At 45.7% G+C, this 13,462-nt stretch overlaps 1 long non-coding RNA gene across 1 annotated transcript; it reads right to left on the bottom strand.

The window, feature by feature from the left end:
• Nucleotides 1-1,260: 1,260 nt before the first annotated feature.
• LOC127334824 (uncharacterized) lies at nucleotides 1,261-3,846 on the bottom strand. The gene is made up of 2 exons (XR_007872484.1): nucleotides 1,953-3,846; nucleotides 1,261-1,548 (listed from the first exon to the last, which is right to left on the bottom strand). It is a non-coding gene; the product is annotated as an uncharacterized lncRNA (long non-coding RNA).
• Nucleotides 3,847-13,462: the final 9,616 nt, after the last annotated feature.

Here is a 13,462-nt window from a genome sequence, read left to right as displayed (position 1 = left end):
ACGCAGCCTTCGCATTGCGGCTCAAAAAAATATGGGAGAACTTTCGTCGGTATCTACAGGTCTATGGTTCGTTATCAATCTTTGACTGCCTTCAGAAGAGTAGAAGATTGTGTTCTGGAAGAAGAAAAAAATTGAAAACCTCGAAGATTTGTTACTATCGTTTAGACTTTATTTTGCAATCGTTGAAGTCAGTTCATGTATCTTTACCATGTACTATTTGTTCCTATGAATATATGTGGTATTGATTGTCAAAAATAAAAACTTTTCTACGAAGGTGACATGGATCGATCGGCCAACTTTGTCCTTTTATTCCACATCTGATCTGATGCTATCATAGTGTCAGGGCATCTCCAACGGCGCGACGCAAACGGTCGCTGATCGACCGTTTTCGTCTACCGTTACCGGAAATGCGTCTGGCACCACCATCAGCGGGGCGACGCAAAGTGACCGGGCCATCCGCGGAGACGCAAACCTGGCCCAAATATGCGCCAGGTTTGCGTCTCCGCGGTCGCGAAATCTGTCCGCGTTGGGTGCATCCAGGCCCGGTCGGCAGTGAGTAGGTAAGCAAAAGATTTTTTCATTACTATTGTGTAATATCCCAGGTATTGGGGTTACAAAAATAGAGGAAACAGATGTGTGCATTGCATTCATGCATAGAAAATCCGGGGAATTTTCGCGCTTTAAAGTAAAACAGTCACAGTAACAGAAGTTTCACTTGACCTTGGTGGAATTGAAGTAGCTCATCAAGTCAAGTGCTCTAAACCTCAGTGCAACCTTTGTTAAAACCTTGTTTTAGGTAGATATGATTTGATCTATGGATTAGATCAAATAGAATTAGATTTACATCAACACATTCTTTAAGAACTGAACCCTAACTTATTAACACTTAAAAGTTAACAACTACCTTTGCGTGTAATTTAATTCACTTCTAAACTTATTACCAAATAAGGTAAACCACAGGGTCTAAAGTGCATAAAAGCCACACATTCTTATTTAAATCATAACTTATTAAATATGTGGAATATCATAAAACTAAATCCGTTTACATCACGAATTATAGTTCAAACTATTTGAATAAAACTAACTATGAGTATTTTGAAACTCATATGATCACGCCTTAGTGAAATCAAACCTAAATCATTCAAAATTTGGACATGACCTCTATTATATTTTAGACAATTTGAGAACAAATAATAATAATGAACAAATAATATATTATGCATGTAAGTCACATGAAAACTAAGTCCACACTCTAGAAGCTAAACTTCGGAAATACCATACTTATACATCAAATACAATTCCAACTTTGGAATACAGGATTCCAAAGAAACAATACAATGTCCTTTAAACAACAACTCGATAATACAAACATGAATTGAATGTTATATGTCTACCAAATAAGAACTAGAATATATTACAAACCTACAATCTAATATTACAAGTAGGAATGAATACAAATTAATATTACAGTAGCAAATGAATTAAATCCTAAGCTAAGTTGATTTTGGAATCTTCTTGATCTTGTTTTCTTCTTCTTCTCATCTCCATCTACAAAACAAGCATACAAATAGTGTAAAGGAGAAAGATTAGGAGGCAACAAAGGACAAATGCAAACAAGATAAAACCATTTGGAACTAAGCTCATAATTGATCTTGTTTAGATAAACCCATTATCACTTAAGAAAATGTTCACTTAATATTTAGTTCACAATGTTTCAGCCACTATTTAAATGTAAAGCCAAAAACTATTAGTAGCAGCCCACATAATCACATCAGCCCATAAGTCCATCTAGTGCCAAATGCCACTTGGCTGTCCAAAACAAAGCCATTAGAGGATAATGATCATGCCACCTAAGGATGAAAATATCTACAAGACTTGCACTCTAAGCTATGCCACCTCATGCTTAAAAGATTGCTATGCATGAGGGCATGCCACACTAGTAGCTTACTCACCAAATGAGTAAGAGTCACCACTTGAGGTGTCAACTTGTGATGAGCATCAAAATCCTATAAAAGGAGCCCCATATCAGCCATTTTGACCACATAGCACCATGATACAAGAAACCCAACGAATTTGGGCAACTCCATACAATAGATAGGACCAAGCTGAAGCAGCTAGGAGGTGGAGGCAAGCCACAAGACGCAGGTTGCTCCGATTACCCGAAGAGCAAGCTGCAGAAGATCACAAGGTTGGCTTAGGGAGAGAAGTAGAGCGTATTTGTGGGTAGAGGGATGAACTCACCATAAGAAGTACCTCAGAATTGGAAATCCTCTTTGGCAGGGCTAGATACTAGCATACAACATTTCTTGATCAATACTTTGTTGAGAAGATAAGAGAGGGCGTTTGTGTAAACAAATAGAGTTGCTGGACATCAACTAGAGTTGTCCAAAATCCATATTTAGATCACTTCAGCACATTAAAGCCACTTGAAATCAACTAGGAAAGTTTATGCTTAATCTGAACTATATTCCACACATCTAGATGATCATCCAAGAACACCAAAACTTGACCAGTAAGTAGATCACAGCCAGAAAATATAAAATAGCTACTTATATCATCCATATGTATGTACCAGGAAATCATCATAAGCTCAAGCATATTACCCACACTTACACTTGCAATACAAAATTAAAACATGATGATAATACGCTGCCATCTATTTATTTACACACCAACCAATTATTGGAATAATTGCTTATATGATTTAGTATACATAGCTGATCTTAAACACACTCCAACACCTCACCTACACGTTGTTTGATATATCTGTGTGGATGCTTGTAGACAAATTAATTAGAGATCATATCTTGTGCATCTATGAACTGTTTTACCAGATTGCTAAAATAGCTAGACCTAAGCAAGACATATCCAGCTAGCACAAATACATCAGCAGCACTTCATCTGCACACACATATTCATACCTAGATGATTAGGTGACCATTGCCACAACCAAATATCTCACAGATGAAACCACCCACAAATTTAATACATGTCCAGGAGAATATAGCCACACAACTAGTACCAATTGATCATAGAACACAGGTGAGAGGGAGAGCGGGGGTGAACCGAGATTATACTTGACAGGAGGTATCGCCGAGCCCATAATCCAGGGAGTCTGCAAGGTCGTCGAAGTGGAGGCTGGGGCAACCGCAGCCTACCACTGCAGGGTGATGCAGGAGGCCACGGCTACCCCTGGGAGGCTGAGAGGCAGCAGCCGCATCACATCATCACACCACCATCGTCACACCGAGGAGATCGACGCAGGGAACCAGGAGGAGGTCATTGGCATCGGGGTAGTCGAGCTGGGGCTCGAGGCCAGCGACGAGGAGGCGTCGCGGTGGAGTAGCAGGAGGCGTGAGAACCGGGACCTGGGACCACCGTGGCCGCAACGGCGAGCCCGAGCCATGGCTAGGGTTTTGCGGGGCTACGCGTGGGGGCGCCGGCGAGCGCCGCGGCGGCGGCAAAACAGTACTGGAGGAAGAGGCGAAGTTGCGGCGGGTGCAGCGGCACCGGACTTGGCCGACGTGCGGCGGCGGCGGATGTGGCCGGCGACGGCCGGAATTGAAGCGGCGGCGGGCACATCGCCAGGAGGGAGTCAACGCGAGAGGGGAACGAACTGTCTCGTGGGCGTGTTGAGAGAAGAGGCCGAGAGAGTCGTGCGCGTGCGTGTGTGGTGGAGCCGGTCCGGCTCAGTATGCATGCGTGTGTTGTGTTCGTGTATGGGTTTGACCCAACCCAATCGGCCACCCTCTCAATTTGTGCTAATTGCCTAGTTGAATCCAGTGAATCAACGAACCCATTAGCTCTAGCCAAAATATAACTAGCCTATTAAAATGCACTCATGTGTCTAGTTAGTACTAATATGTATACACTTATGTGTTTAATATTCACACATTATATTAATTACCTACTAATCTAATATTACATAGATAACTTATATAATTGTTTGATTATGATTTGGAGAATATAAAATAACTCTGAGGTATCAAACAGACATTATAAAAATACAAATTGTAGATTGAACTCTAAAAATATATTATATGCATAATTTGAATTTGTACTTGTTTAAAATATTAATCCAACCTTAAGCATGTTATAAATATGTTTTCACAATTACTTAACATGGTTTAAGAAATAAAACTTAAGATGTGATTTTAATTAAGAAAAATCATGTAGAATTCACAAGATATATAATGTAAAATGATTCTAAATTATATTAGAGCACTTAATTATATTTTGATAAATATTTTCTCTATCTTAAAGTAGTTAAATAAATTCTAAATAATTTAATACTTTAGGAAATTCCTAAAAACCTAAACATAAATTCTTTAAACCTAACCATGGTATAAAGTGTTATAACTATATATTCTAAAAACAATTTTATAAGTTTGTACTCACATATAAAACTAAATAAGGCCAACCACAAATAAACCACATGAGTTGCACATCCTTGATCCAAATCCAATTGTTTAGCTAACTATGCATGACCATGTGTGATTACATGTAACAACTTTATGAATTAAACCTTAAAATAGGACGTCATACCTTGTTAGTTGTATCATTCAATACTGTGCCATTACAAGCTTGATATACTAAACCTATTAACCATTAGTAATCATCCCTAGTCCAACTCATCTAAGTTGTTACCACTTACTAATAGTGTCCTCTTATTGGATAAGTTCCATATACCACATATCTAAGCCATAGCCTTGGCTTATGAGTAGAGTTCAAGTTTTTATCATTGATTGAACAGTATTCATTTACAAATCATATACCCAGTTAAAAACATTGACTTACAAGTCAACCTTATCACATCAACCACTTACCTTGAGAGTTGTTGATCACATATCCTTAACCACAATATATGGAACCTAGGACTTTCCATTACTAGAAGATTTTGAACCCATCTTGTTTAAGACCCATCTAATAATTACTTAGTGAACCAACTAAAAAAGATTAGTAAACCCTAGAAACTAATAGCCCCATTTGGAATACTTATTGTTCATTAAGCATTAGGTTCTTTAAAAGTTATTATTTGTGAAGTAAATAATAAGTAATATTTAGTCATGTCTTATAGGACTTAAAACTGACAACTGATTCTTGCGTATTAAGATTATGTCAACTACTATTTCCTAGTGTGTGTATATGATTCATTGTACCACTTGTTTATGATACTAATACAACCCAACCCTAATAAGAACCTTGTTTGAGAACCATTCTAAAAGTGCAACACACTCTAAAGAAATCTTCACAACTCACTAATCCTAAATCATCGGGGTTAGGTCACGCTTAGAGAGATTGCATCTCATACTTATGCATTATTGCATCATTGCCAATCTTTTAAACATCGTCCTTACCGGACGATGATGCTATTTCAGAATTTGGAGTTATTGCGTATCGAAGACCTTGTCTGCATAATCTTGCAGCCAAGAAAGGCAAGTTCATCACTTGCTCATGTCATTTGAGTATTTCTATCAAATTACTTGCAAAGTACTATGGTTATCACTATTGCATAAAAACCAAAACCACTACTTTCATAGCTATGAATATGACTATGTGGTGGGCAATGGAACCATGGATTGTGTTGATATGGTGGAGGTTCCATTGCAAGGGTTTATATCCATCTAGGATTAAACAACAAATGTCGCCAGTGATTCTTGTGCCGTAATACCCGTGTTAACCATAAGATCTGGAGTGGGACGGAATAGTCAATTGTATTTCCACCTCTTGTACATCAACGGATGCGCTTTACCGTAGACCCTTGATCCAAGAGAGGACAAGTGGTACCCTTGATCCAAGAGAGGACAAGTGGTAGGGTGGGGGTCCCGATGAAGTCCCCACGGTAATTGCGGTCTATGATGGGTTGCAGCTGCCGGCGAAGGAGTTCATGGTAGAGACCTGAACTGTTGTCGTGGTCGGGGTCCACCCGTAAGTGGGAATAATGGGACCGGCGAGGACCCAGGGTCGGAGTTTGCAGCAAAGGGTGGGTGTATGAGGTAGCGGAGGAATATGATTGGCTATGATCTTATACCGGGCCTCACACCAAAGGAAGTGTGGACGAGAACTTAAGCTCGGTTGGCACCAAGGTTAAGATCTCTTATGGGTAAAGCAACACACCTCTGCAGAGTGTAAAGAACCGTGACCTGTCACTCCCTGTTCCGGGTTATGGAACTGCGAACGCGGTCGGAAAGGAGCTCCATGAAGTTCTAGTAAACCGGTGAAGGCTGACGGACATAGTTCTTCTGAATAAAAGCAACCTTTTGAAGAAATGATTATGAAAACCTGCATTGGTATTAGACTTTGTGGTCTAATGTCGTAGCTAGTGCATTAAACACCTCTTTCCTATAATGAACTTGTTGAGTACGCTCGTACTCATCCCACTCTTAAATCCCCTGCTTAGATATGGAGGCATCGAAGGAGTATCTACCGTGCAACTCGAAGGCCGAGGAGTCAACAACTACTTCATGAGACAAGACCCTGTCAGAGGAGTCAGATACCACATACATCAGGGAGAAAACCTAGTTTAGCCATAGAAGGGAACTAGTTTCCTAAACCTAGCTCCTACTTAGCTAGAATCTATTTTTAGCCTCTTTAACTAGTTAAATACTCTACAAATAGAGTTCGTGACAGGACTAGACCACGAGTCGTTCTTCTGGAGTTTATTTGCAGTTTTACCTCATTGTAAAGTAGGAGGCTGTGATGATCTTATGTAACAGAGTCGATGTTGTAATTCTATAGACATGCCTTGGACCCGCATATGTTTCTGTTGTACCACTCTGAGCGATATAATACTAGTGGAACGGTGTTTCATTGGTGTTATATCAGACTTGCATACTACACCATGCAGTGGTATGCCGGGTCACCACATATTGATTGGCCAAAAGGACCATCTTTACAGAGATGGTTAGTCAAGTTAACCTAAAACTACAACGGCCGTACCTACTCACCGTCGCGCGGCCTACACCGGCCTCGGTTAGTCACAGTCGCGCGCCCTACTACTGGCCGCCGGAAGGGCCGACGCCGTCGTCGAAGCGGGAGCGCTTCGCGCACTCGCGCGCCGCGCACGCCGGCGAACGGACATCTCGTCCTGCCGCCTGCGTCGTTCGAGGGCCTCGGCCAGGGAGCTGTCCCACAGGGCATCCGCTCGGGCCAACGCCACCCGGGTAGCCGCCACCTCCGCCGCCGCTCGGGCCTCCTCCTCCTCCACGGGCGCCTGGACCGCCGCCGCCGCGTCCTCGTTCGCCCGGCCGCCGCGCTCGGATCGCCGCCACGTCGGCGATGAAGCGGGCCCTGTCCCTAGCCGCCTCCGCCACCGCTTCATCCCCGGCGGTGATGGCGACCTCCAGCTCCCGGTTCTCCTGCTCGACCCGCGCGGGAGAAGGGCCCCTACGCTGGAGCGAGTCCAGGTCGGAGCACATTAACCCCCCGAGCCATGGCCATCGCATAGCTGTGGGCTTCCTCCTCCGCCACCCAAGCCTGACGCCGCTGGGCGTCCCCAGCCAGGGACTTGAAGGACGCGAGCAGAACCCGCTGGTCGCCGGTGCACTCGAAGCGGCTGGGCACGGGGGGGTCGTCGTCCGCGACGTCGTGCATGACGGCGTCCGCCGGAGGGGCCGCGATGGCCGCCCGCACCTCCGCGAGCTCGGCCATGGCATTGGCGATCTCCGCCCTAATCGCCGCGAGGCGCCCTTCCGCACGCTCCGCCGCCTCCGCAACCTCCGCCTCCACCGCCGCCGCCTCCAGGTCCAGCTGCTGGGCCTCAACACCGGCGGTGACTACCTGCTCCTCCTCCTCCTCCTCCGGGTGGAGGTGACGGCACATCTGAACAATGTGCTCCCAACTAATGTGGTCAGCCATGGATGGATGGTAGGGTTTAGCTTGAGGTGTGCTCATCGCCCCCGCCGGTGTCCACCATATATAGCCGCGGCGGGGCGGGAAACGGCATTGGCGCGCAGGGCGTTTCCCGCGCGTGCGAAGCACCGGCGAAACTTGCCAATGTATTGGGCACGCGTGGGAACGATCGTCGTTGCGGGAACAGTTAATCGCTAGCAGCAGTCCTCGACGGGACGTAAAACGCCATTAGCGAGCTTGACATTGTCCCCGGTTAAAAAATGTGTCTGCACCGCTGGAGGTACCCCAGACGCAAACGGTCGCCCTGGGCCACATCACGTCCGCGGGCCGATTCAAACGGACATTTCGGACGTCCGAAATGCGTCGGCCCGCTAGAGATGCCCTCATGGTCATGAATCATCGGTCGATCGGTAGTGGTTCGCTGATCCACGTGCTAGTGGGACGTGGAATAATTCTGATTCTCGTACCTACACCCTCCTCTCACGTCCTCACCTTTCTCCCATCCCGCCACATCTCCACCCTCGCCGCCGTCCGATCCCAGCGGTGCAAAGCCCGTGCAGGGTATCACTCCACCGTGCCTTGGAGGCGTGGCTGAGGTGGTGGATCTTTAGCGCTTACCTCGGAACGACATGTGGCGTGTACATGCCCATGGCATGCACCGGTCACGTAACGATGTGGCCTCCACCGGCCACCGCTGTTGGTTGTCTTCATCATCGGTGCAAATGGATCTAGCTGGTGGTGGTGTTGTCTCGTGGCGGCTTTCTGACGGCGGATCGATTGGCCCATGGGTTGCGGCGGTTCACGTCGAGGAGGGGACAATGGTCCAGCAGATGAAGCGGGTGAGGATGTCACTATCGACGGCGACGTCCATGGGTGCCGTATTCCTTGTTGGATGCGATGGTGGAGGCATCTCTCGTTCCATTGTTTCCGAGGGGAAATCTCAGATCTAGGGGAGGCCACAATTGAAGGCGGCACCCATGGGCATCGTAGCCCTCGTTGGAGGCGTTATGGAGGCCTCCTGGATCGGATGATGGCGATGTATGCGGCATCAATCCCGTGTGGGAATCATCATTAGCGACATCATCAGCTCGATGGACGTGTGGACGGCTTGATGGCTGGGCGTCGGTCTCCACGTATTTCTCGCGTGGGGACCAAGGTGGAGCGGTATGTCATCTACCATCTACAACGGCGAGTCTCGACGGGGTGGTGTAACAGGGTCTCCATAACGGTCGCGGGATCATGGACGCGCACAAGGCGGTGGCGCTATCTGGCGTCACGGTAGCATCGACGGCCGGCCTGGCAAGATCAACGCGTTGATCCCTCTTGGATATGGTGATAGCGCTTGCCGAGGGATTGTTTTGATGGAGTGTCTTTATTATCTCGCCGTCAATGGTGCTCAAAAATATTCTTTATGGCAAACAAAATGTTGTAGCAAGATTCTTTTTGCCACAAGGGTGTCTCGATGTATCTAACATACCTTGGATAGACCCGATATATCTAACATAGTGTTAACAAGATCATTTATATTATGGTTCCTTTTCTCTGCCACGCTATTGACTGAGGTGAATATTGAGGGGTTATGTCATGTATAATACATGATCTGCAGAGAAAAAGAATTAAACTTATTGGAAAAATACTTTCGACTATAATTAGACCTAAACCGCTTAATCTTTCGGTTAAGTTGGTTCTTTTTTGCTTTACCTTTATAAATTTCGAAGTGATTAAAGGCTCATCTTCATACAGAAAGTGGTACACTACTCGCTGGTGGGGTGTGCTAGATATTTGTCGCGCGTGAAAGTGCTAGATGCGCCAGCTTGAAACTCAAAACAACGATGTTGTGGCTACGATGGTGAGGTGTTGCGGCGGCGGTGGTGTAATTGACAAGGTCGATTGCGACAATCCTGTGGATCGTGTGGGAGGTGTGCGGCTATACGGACGAATGTCTTGCTGCCTTGTCGGTGCCGGCGGTGACGGCAACCGCGGGCGTCTTTATCCTCCTTGGAGGCGCCGTTGAGGTGTGTCGGCGCCCCCCGCTCCCGCTTTGGTTTGGTGGTGTCTCCAGGCGAAGGCCTAGGTTCGGAATAGAATCGGCGCAATGACGGCATCTCGATGTTGTTCCTCTATTGAGAGCATTGCGTTTGGAGACACGTCAAGTTTTATCTTGTTGCGATCCTCCGGTGCTCGTAGTTTTCCAAGGTGGATAGTCTGAGGCGCTATGTACGACGTCGCTGGAGAGTTCGAGACGATGCCTTTATAGGGACCGACCAAGTTCCGCCATCTTCTACTTTGATGGTGCGTTGAAAATGGGAGTTCAGTTGGAGGCGTTGTTCTTCGGGGCGACAGGCGTGGAGCGAGACGCGACTCAGTGTTCTTCTTTGGATAGGATCTTTTGTGTCCGAGTTGTAATTTCGGTGGTGGCTGTCGTAGGATTAGCCTAGAGTGGAGTTCGTACTGCGCTCAGTGTTCGCAGCGAGTTGTAGTCGTCTTGTAATCAAAATTCCGTCTTCTATAAAAATAAAGGCGTACTCTTGAAAAAAAAGAAATCTGAAACAAGTGGACATATATAACAGAAGTAGCACAACAGAGCAGAAAATGATTGCCGTTTCTGTGTATTAGCAACTACTCTATTTTCTAAACTGTAGTTCTGCTTTTCCTTATACGAGAAGTGACACCACTCGATGGGCCAGCTTTTGTGCTGTTAATCCAGGACTGATCCGATGCTATCATGGTCATGGATCATCGGTCAATCGGCAATGCTTCGCGGGTCCAGGTAGGGATTGGTGGCCCTGTTCCCTACCATGGAGTGCCTTCTCATCCCATCCTTATATTATGCTCAAAAAAAAATCCCCATCCTTATTTAATAACTAGCAGAAATGCCCGTGCGTTGCTACGGGGTGATGACCGGCCTTGGCCTGTACGATGTTTGCGCGGCGCTTGTTGGCTGACGTCCTTCCAGAATAGAGCCGGTTAGTGTCACAAGCGATGTGAGGGTCCACTCAGCCTAGCTGGAGGTACACCGATGGGCAGAATCAACCAATTCTTCTGCAATTGATCCCCTTAATTTGCTTTTCCTTTCTTCTGAAAGATTACTTTTCCTTCCCTCATATGCCAGCAGCGTGCAATTTTACTGCAATTCCTCCCTTTATTTAATTCACTTTCCTTCCACCAACGTGCACTTGCTCCTTATCATATCTCACATTTGATCTTGGTCGCTGTTGCTTGTTGTTTCCAAGGAGGCTTGTTACAATCGAGGGAACTTTGGCATATAAATTGGTGGGAGACGGTATAGGATAGCGAGGTGGGACAATTGAGACAAAAAGTCTGTGGGTTAACATGATGGGCTACAGCGATACCAATGATCGGCCCAGACATAGTGATGGCAAATGAATAGATCGGCCCAGACATAGTGATGGAAAAAATATGAGCTATTATTCATGTAATCAACTATTATTATTTTTAATTTCGAAAAACATATTACGTAGCTCAATGCATTGTTACATTAGCGTTAATTTATAATTCTCATACCCATACACAAAACATTGTAGGAGATATGTATTGTGAAATATGATTGTACGGACTATTTTGGTATAAAAAATATTCCATTTAATGCATTAGACTGAACTATTTTTAGTTCATTTTCTAACACAGTTCTACAGCAGTTCTAAAGAGCAATAGCATCACTGAAAGGGAAGATTAGATTTGTTCCGCACACATCGCAAAACAGAGCATAAGACCTACTATGGCTAGTTGCCCAGAAGGTTCAGAGATTCAATGCACAAATTGGAAGGATAGAAGCCGGTGCTTCTCACAAGAATAGCTCTGTGCGGTATACAAAGGAAACACAACCTAACCAACTCTCAAGCAAAATATTGTTGCTACTTCTCATGAGCTACAACTAAGCGACCTGCAAGGAATAAGTTTTACGACACCAACAGCTTAATTTTCTGGAACAGAGAGCCTGGATCTACAAGATTTTAATCTTCAGTTGAAACAATTTCAGCAACCGTACAGTGAGTACGAAGGAACAGAGCCTCTAGCGTCTCAACGGCATGCCCAGACCGCGTCCATGGCAGTGCGGCACTGCGGCCCAGCCAAATTTCTTTCTCCAAGGGACGCATCTGCCGCTGCCCTCCAATCCGTGAATCCAATCCCTGAATCCCTCAATCCTATTCCCTTACGTGTTCATCCTTCTCCATCCACAACTCTGGCCAATTTCATCCGCCAGGGAGATTGGACTGAGCGAGGCTGGTGAGGTGGGGATGGGGCACGGCGAGCGAGATTGGCTGTGCGATGGTGGTTGCGACGAGGTAACGGAGGGAGGGAGGGAGTCGTACCTGCGCCACCCCGTCGAGTAAAGCTTCAGCGTCGCGGGTAGGGATGGGGGCGGTTGGCGGCAGTGAGGCCGGTGCAGCAGGGGCTTGTTGTTTTCGCTTCGCTTCGCCGGAGCAGATCGTCCGTGCAGTTCGCCATAAGCCGCCGCCACCTGCCTGGGGCGTTCCCTAGGCCACCGCCCGACCGCAATCCCGTCCGCCGCCTCTGCCACCACCGGCGGATCTGGAGGCTCGAAGGGGAGGGAGCGCACCGAGGAGTTCTGGAATCTGGACCAACGCAAGCAAGGTAGTCCCTCGAAGAAGCGCCGGGAGAGGTTCGTGGACGGCGCACTGGGGAAGCAAGGGGCAATACGATGCGGTGGGTGGCCGGCGGGCTGGTGAGGAGGCGATGGAAGGTAGAGAATCCATGGACTGTTCGGTCTGAAACAGTTGACCGTTTTTTAACTAAAGCGTGGCATTGCACAGTATTATGGGTTTTAGTGGGAGGCTAAAATAGTCCAACAAAAAGTTGGACGAAAATTTTGGCAGAAACCAACGGACCGAACCACGGAAAGTTGGACGAAAATTTTGGCAGAAACCAACGGACCGAACCACGGAAACGTTAGCTCCTTTATTATTAGGTATAGATTGGGAGATTTTTTTTCATCCCCATTCTTATTAGGTTCGGGATGAGGATTAGGTTCCCTATGAAGAAGCGAAATTTAAATGATATTCTCATAATTTCATGATCTTACATTTTTGGCACACAATAATAACAAGCTTTTGTAATATATAGTTGGTAAAATGACAACAAATTAGTATCATATGTTAAATATTACTGAAATATACTACAACAAACACAATATTACAACATATTTCACATAAGAATATACCAACTTATATGTATATACAATTATAATGGGGCATAGCGGGGAACGGGGATGGGAGAACTTAATCCCCATCCCCATTTTAGATAGCGGGGATCAAAATTCCCCGCACCCGTTCCCAAATAGATGAATTCCCCCATGGTTACGGGAACAGGGTCCAATAGCCATCCCTAGGTCCAGGTGCTAGTCATCCCACCGTTTTTATTCTGATTCATTCAAGTGATTGCATCCCACGGTTTTATAGTATATGAAGAATTTTTTTATTGTGTGAATAATTTTTTGTACCACGTAAATAAGGTAGACTGCAATTTTAAAATCTCAATTGCAAACCCACATGTAACTGAAGAAAATCTTTGATGCAACTTGATGACTGCATTTTACAACATATTTTAATCATGTAAAATGTGCTAATTG

This window comes from Lolium perenne, chromosome 2 (genome assembly GCF_019359855.2).
Source record: "Lolium perenne isolate Kyuss_39 chromosome 2, Kyuss_2.0, whole genome shotgun sequence".
NCBI classification, from domain to species: Eukaryota; Viridiplantae; Streptophyta; class Magnoliopsida; order Poales; family Poaceae; genus Lolium; species Lolium perenne.
This window is presented reverse-complemented; position numbering and strand designations above follow the sequence as displayed.